Source organism: Oryza sativa, chromosome 8, assembly GCF_034140825.1.
Source record: "Oryza sativa Japonica Group chromosome 8, ASM3414082v1".
Classification (NCBI taxonomy): Eukaryota; Viridiplantae; Streptophyta; class Magnoliopsida; order Poales; family Poaceae; genus Oryza; species Oryza sativa.
This window is the reverse complement of record NC_089042.1, coordinates 15,383,868-15,390,947: the sequence shown is the minus strand read 5'-3', so window position 1 is coordinate 15,390,947 and position 7,080 is coordinate 15,383,868. Positions and strand designations below refer to the sequence as shown.

The window sequence follows — 7,080 nt, the reverse complement described above, 5'->3', positions numbered from 1 at the left end:
TACTAAATGTAATATCCATAGGCGGAACAATTATCCCTTACAACTTGATATGGATTAGAGTTAGAGGTCTATGATAACCATGTATCAAAATGACAAAAGAGGTTGTAAACAACTATCATGATGATAGTTTTCACCCATCTCATATCCTTTAAAATTTGAAGCATGCTACTAAATATTCCAACTATGTTGGAAGTGCTAGTTCTGGGCTATGACTCTGATTGCTTATCTATCCATACCCCTTTGGGACATATTGCGATTGTGTAGATTACGGGTTATAGAAAACTTTGTGTAGTTGTTTAAAAAATATGTTGGTTGGCAAATCTTGGTTGTTTGGCTACCCCGGTTTTTGGTAATGCCATTTATCTAAGCTAAGTGTGTAAAGACTAGAAAACCCCTCAAAATCTTCAATTTCCTATGTCAGCACACATCCTACCAATGGATATATACATTCCTTCCCTTGCCCAACCTTAACAAATAAAGGGTGAGCTAGTCTAGTAGGTCTTCATTGAGTATTACCATCATTGGAGAGAGAGACCATATCAAAGGGCAGGCACAACCATGGGGTTCAAACGGTGAGTAGTCAGACCGATCAATCCCTACGATCCCTTGTTATCCTCTTCTTGTTTTACTCTTTGTTCGTCTTAGTTGTGAAATTGAGTGAAGAATTGCTGATTTAGTGTTTGAAAATCTTTTGGGTTTTAATTTGCATGATGTAAATCCTTCTTCTTAGAATGGTCATCTTGTTCTCTAGTCTCCACCATGGTCACCATTACTTTCTAGCCTTCATTTGCTCTACGACTATCTCTTGTACGCCTTTGTTGTTTGAGATACATTTTGAATTTGAGGGGAATGGGAGCACATTATGGTGAAGTTGAGGTTTGGGAGGAAAGCGGATGGCATGAGGGGGAGGATGGAGGAGATGAGGTTGGGGAGGAATGGAGGCGGCGTGAGGGGGAGGCGGCGCGGTGTGGGATGGGGGAGTAGGCTGACTGTGAGAGACAAATTAGGGCAGAGGAGAGTTGGTAGTAGTTGGACTTTATGGGCTAAAGGCTATTGGGTTGGAATAGTGTGGGCTGGCTAGTACCTTTTCACTCTTTCACGTGTCATATGGTTATAATATAAAATTTACATTACAAATTGTTATTAATTGGGTATCAATCCAAGTCGTCGACTAGATTTGTTGAGGTTCATGTCCCAGGTCTAGTGGCGAATCTAGTTTTTGGGCTTGGTTTGGGCTCCTGCTCCACCTGTGTTAAGGGCAGACCAAGCCTCAAGACACACATGCCATTGCCCGAAGCCTAGGAAACAAAGCCCATTAGGTCCAGCAAACTTTCACCATATAATGGGTGAGTTCGGAAGCGCTGTAGCTACAGGACTCAGGAAGCAAGATTATGCTAGGAGAGCTGCAGCGCTGTGGCTGTGCAGCCACAGCCCAGCTGAACCGAACAGACCCAATGGTGGTCTTGGCCCAAACATGCCATGTGCCGGCCCAGATCTCCGCAAAACCTAGGTCCGTCCCTACCTGTAACCATCTCGTCCCTCCCAAATCAAAGAGAGAAGAAATAATCGCTGGTAGGATTGAACTGAGAAAATCATAACTAAATATGCATGGTGTTGTGTTGGCACTATACCTTTTAAATTTCTTTCAAATGCATGTTATGTAGGATTTATTTTGTACTAAATATATTGACCGGTAGGTTCCACATCCATTAACATCATTCTTCAACTCAGCTTCCCGGTGACCTTTGTTCTTAGTAAAAGGCTCTAGTTATTTTTCCTGTTTTTTTCTTTATCAATTTGTATTCTCGAGTATTAATGGTACTATATTTGATTTATCTTCTTATCATTGAAGGTCCATTAAGCCACAAACTTCCATGCGTACATCGGTGAAGGTGCATAAGTTGACGACAGAAGATGCAATGAATTACATTCTTACCATCAAGAATAAATTTTTGCGTCACCCTGAGAAGTTCCATGCATTCATACACACCATGATTGATTTCTCCAGGGGCAGGTGAGTAATAGGCATTAACATAGGGTGGTTGCTTACAAAATCATGACTGGATAGATTGGAGCAAGAAATTCTCATGTGTTACTAGTTGTATGTGGATAACAAGTTTTATTGAAACTTTGGTTATGCAGGATTAACACTCATACTGTTATTGAACGTGTGAAGATCCTTTTTGATGGGTATCCTGATCTACTCCTTGCATTCAACAAGTTCTTGCCAAGAGGCATAAATGCAATATGATGAAGAATTTTGTCTAAATATGTTTCCTCGTTTAAGGCTCAAGCTCACTAGCTATAATAAATCTTTGATAACTTTATGAGTTGGTTTACTCATCTATTTTAATTGAATAATTTAGCAATGCTACATTTGTTCTTATCGTACTTGTCTAAGTACCTAAGTGCCGACTATATTTTGGAGTGCTGTTATTCTTATTTTATCTATGCCATCTATTTGGTGGAGATAGAGATTCTAAGTAGCTAGTGAGTATCCATTTGGTGAAAAATCTAGAGAAGCTAAGGCATCATTTGATGAGATTCTCTAATTGGCTACTTCCTCGGTTATCGTGAACACACTAACTAAACTACTACGATGATTTTTTTCCAAACATTTTCTGTATAGAAGTTTATTTTAAAAAAATAAAACAATTTGTCATGTTTACAATAGTTGGTACTTAATTAATCATGTTCTAGTTATCTATCGTGTTTTCCATGCCGTAGAGTAGCTCAGATAGACAACCTATTTGAGTGCTGCCTATGTTATCCAGCCTCTGCTACTATTTTATTTTCTCGATTCTATAAACACTAAGTCTGAACTATTTAGGGAGCTCGAGATTTCGGGAGTAGCTATAGCTACAGGAAGCTCCCAAACTTGTCCTTGCTCTCTTACTAATATTTGTCTCACGTTGCATTTAACGCTCGCATGGTTTGTTTGTTCAATGTAGGAGCTATCACCATTGATCATGTTTGTACCACACTAGTCGTACTTAATTACTTGATTTTTTTCTCTCCTAACTGTTTTTTTGACTTTCTAATGGTCTTGAATCGATTCTTGTTGCTTTGGCACCCTAATGTGTTGTCCATAGCAATACTACTATTCCGGATGAACTATGTTGTAATGAAATAGAACCATGGAAAATTGGCAGACCATGTTGTTCTGTTAAATGCTGTAGACAGATTGCCATCACTTGACCAATGTTGCATCGAAAGTGTTGAAGATGCTAGGTTGTGTAAAAAATAGTACATATATTTTAACTATTTGCCACTCTTACAAGTGGCAATTAAGGATTCGCCATTAGACTGACATCATAGATACATGAGGTGTGCAAATGTGATGACATGAGCTTTTTTTTTTTTGCTGCTACCATTGCACCTTATCTAATAAGGTAAATTTGAAATATGATGGTGTTTCGAAGTAAAAAAGGAAAAGCTAAAGATTCTCAATCAACACTCTCATTGGGCTGCAATAATCGAGTGTCAAAGCAAATATACCAAACAAAGAACAATAGCGTGTTTCTAAACTATATATATGGAATTTGGTGCTTGTTTTGATCGATTTGCATCTATGACATAGTCCCCATGGTTCACGCACTATTACCTGCTCTCCATGGTCTTCAACTATCTTCCAGATCTCCACTTACCCCAATTATCTTGTCGAAGCATAATGCTTCAAAACTGCAAAAGGTTCAAACATTTGTTATCACTTAAGCAGGAGCAGAACAGGTCAACAACAATTATCAAATAAGATAATAACTAACTAAACTAGACTTTAAAAAATAAAATATACTAAAAACTACAATGATTTGTCCTACTAGGTCCTCATCCTATCCCACCAAGTTCTACAAACCTAAGAGTCCACATGAAACGATACAACATACTACATTAATACTACTAACAACACTACAATTATGGCTGTCAAAAAAGCTCGAGGCTTGTGCGCTACTCGAGCTTGGCTCGTTTCGGACTGGATTCGAGCTCAAATCGAGCTCTTAATGAGCCGAGCCCAAGCCCATGCGCAAGTTCACGAGCTTTGTCGGCCCGAGCTCAAGCTTCTTATGAGCCTAGATGTATGTGTAATTTTTATCTTTTATATGACAAACTAGTATGCTAAGGATAACTTAGTATACATTCATTTGAAAATTTAGTATGTGATGGTATCATATATTAATCTTAAATTCTCGTAAACTTCTTTTTTCATATTATTAATTTAGAATTATTGTTTTTATAAAATATTATCATCAAAATATGGAACATATTTTAGGTTTACTTAATTTCATTCATCTTACACCTCACAGCCGATTCGGTCAGATCGCATCGGCTAGGTTCACACGATATGTCATCGACTTACTGGCTGATCGGCTATCGTATTCTAATTTGATTGATTTTCTTGTTTATTCTTGTTGGTGATCGGATCAAACTAACTGGCACGCCCTAAACCTAAAAGCGTTTTGGACCTGTACTGGAACTAAGCCGAACTCCCAGGCCGCCGCGTTTCTCGTCATCAGACTCCTAATGGGCTTTGAAGGCCCAATTAAACGTCTTACATATTCAGGAGCAAGGGGCATGGGACCGTCTGACACAACATGTGAGAAACCTAGTCGTTACCAAGATGAAGAGCATCAAGGACACGAGATCTCCTTGCTGAAGCCCATGCCGGTGAGAAATTGACACGTTGTGAGTACATTTAAGAGTACCTGAGTAGAAAACCTAGCCAACAACCTACTTAAAACATCCCGCTAAACTTGGCTAAATCCTATGCAAGACTTCAAGTAAAAATGGCCGAAAAGCAGAGTGAAAGGCTTTACACGTGTAAAATTTGAGAGCAATTCTTGGCTCCTTTTGAGATTGCAAGAACTTTGCCGTTTGTTGCACAAGCATGACGTTATCTTGGATAAATCAACCTTTTATAAAAGTACTTTGGTTAGGAGATACCAAATGTTGTAGATGGCTAGCAGCAAAGGGCGATGATCCTAATCCTCTGTTGCAGCAATATGTAGGACATGATTAGGAAAATGTGACTCCCATTCTACTGAGCAAAAGATCATTCTATCCAATTTGACAAGAGTAAGAGAGTCCCTATTATTTGACCAAGTATAATTTCTAACATGCAAGGGGATTTCCTTGACTACCTAAACGTCCCTATCATGGCCCTGTTGAGATTATCATTGTTGGCAACTTTTTTGACAAGTTGACAAGCACGATCGCAGCACCTTAAGCCTTGCGGTGATCCTAGAGTCGCCAACCACCTCGATCTAGCAAAGAGCTAAACCTAGATGGGTTTTGATAACAAAATCGGCTAGCGGAGCCGATTTCTAGATAACTACCCATCTCGTGGGCAAAACGAAAGGTTTTCAGGACAAACCTACAAAGAGATGTCGCACTCTCGCAGCGTCGGCAGACGGTTTACGGCGCAAACCGACAAAGATGGACAAACTAAGAGAAAACTAAAAGCAATACGAAAAAACGATTCGATTGATTGATTGTAGATTGGTTTTTTACAATGAACCGGTCATGTCCCTTATATAGGGGTTGGTCTTGCCCTCTACAGGCCCTCCTCCACGTCCAACTTGAGGTAGAAACCAAACGAAACCCGAAACATGCCTTCCCGAGCAAGGAAACCTCGAGACCCGACAAAACACAATCGGACTCGGACCTGCCGGTCAGACTGGCCACACACCGCCGGTCTGACCGGCCCTCAACCGGCGGTCTGACCGCCCAACACACGGCGGTCAGACCGGCCCACTCGGAGGAAACCGGTAGACTTCCAAATTTTGGCAATCTTTCCTATTTTAATCCTAGGTGCCAAATTTGGGTTTAAACACATGCCCCCCTGCCTTTTTGATGAACAACGTGAATCTAAAAGCATAGAACATGTTTTGGTCTTAGGACGATAATCCAATTACCGGCCATAGTACCTCCTAAGCGTCTTGCCAAACGCTCGGGAAGTATTTCTTCAAATATTTCCCGTTGATTGCTCGCTGAAAATGCTCCCCTTGAAGTGTCTCCAAAAAATATGCGTTCCCTCGAACAATGCCGCACACTCGATAAGGACCCTCCCAACTAGGAGACCACTTACCGAACTCCTTGGACCGAGTACCCAAAGGCAAAATTGTCTTCCAAACCAAGTCTCCAACTTGAAACAACTTTGCTTTCACCCTCTTGTTGTACGCCTTGGCCACCCTCTTCTTCTCTTTCTCTATCTCTTCCAATGCCTTCAAGCGCTTGTCGATGACTTCATCAAGATTATCTCCCATCAACGTCTTGTAATCTTCACTTGACAAATCATTTTGCTTGATATAACGAAGAGAACCAAGATTTACCTCCACCGGTAAAATGGCTTCTTGACCATAAACCAACTCAAAAGGAGTGACTTTAGTAGCACCATGTTTAGATATCCTATGCGCCCACAATGCTTCAGAAAGCACCTCATGCCACCTCTTTGGGTGTTCCTCAATCTTCTTTTTCACTAACTTCAACAATGTCTTATTACTCGACTCGGCTTGTCCATTAGCCTGAGCGTAGTAAGTAGAAGAACTCAACAATTTAATACCATAAGATTCGGTAAAACTCTTCACTTCCTTAGACATAAAAGAAGCACCTTGGTCCGTAGTTATTGTTTGCGGAATACCGAATCTATGAATAATATACTTCAAAATAAAGTCAATTACCTCCGTATGAGTCATATTCTTCAAAGGCACGGCTTCGGCCCACTTGGTGAAGTGGCTTCGGCTCACTTGGTGAAGTAATCCGTAGCAACTAGCACGAACCTATGCCCCTTTGATGACGAAGGATAAATTTGACCAATGAAATCCAAAGCTCATCATCGGAATGGCCATGGTTTGATTATGGGGTTCAACACGGCGGCAGGCGCCAATTGAACATTGCCGAACCGTTGACAAGCTTCACATCCTCTATAATATTTGAAGCAATCATCAATCATCTTCGGCCAATAGAACTCCGCTCTCCTAAGCAATCAATTCATCTTGTGGGCCGATTGATGAGTTCCACAAATTCCTTCATGTACCTCTCCCATAGCCACTTTAGATTGATCTTCATCTAAGCACTTCAACAAGA

The 7,080-nt window shown here is 40.5% G+C and overlaps 1 non-coding gene across 1 annotated transcript; it reads left to right on the top strand.

Moving 5' to 3' along the window:
• Positions 1-472: 472 nt before the first annotated feature.
• LOC107277314 (uncharacterized) lies at positions 473-2,418 on the top strand. Its single transcript, XR_010734772.1, has 3 exons — positions 473-572; positions 1,853-2,014; positions 2,143-2,418. It is a non-coding gene; the product is annotated as an uncharacterized protein (transcript).
• The last annotated feature ends 4,662 nt before the right edge of the window (positions 2,419-7,080 follow it).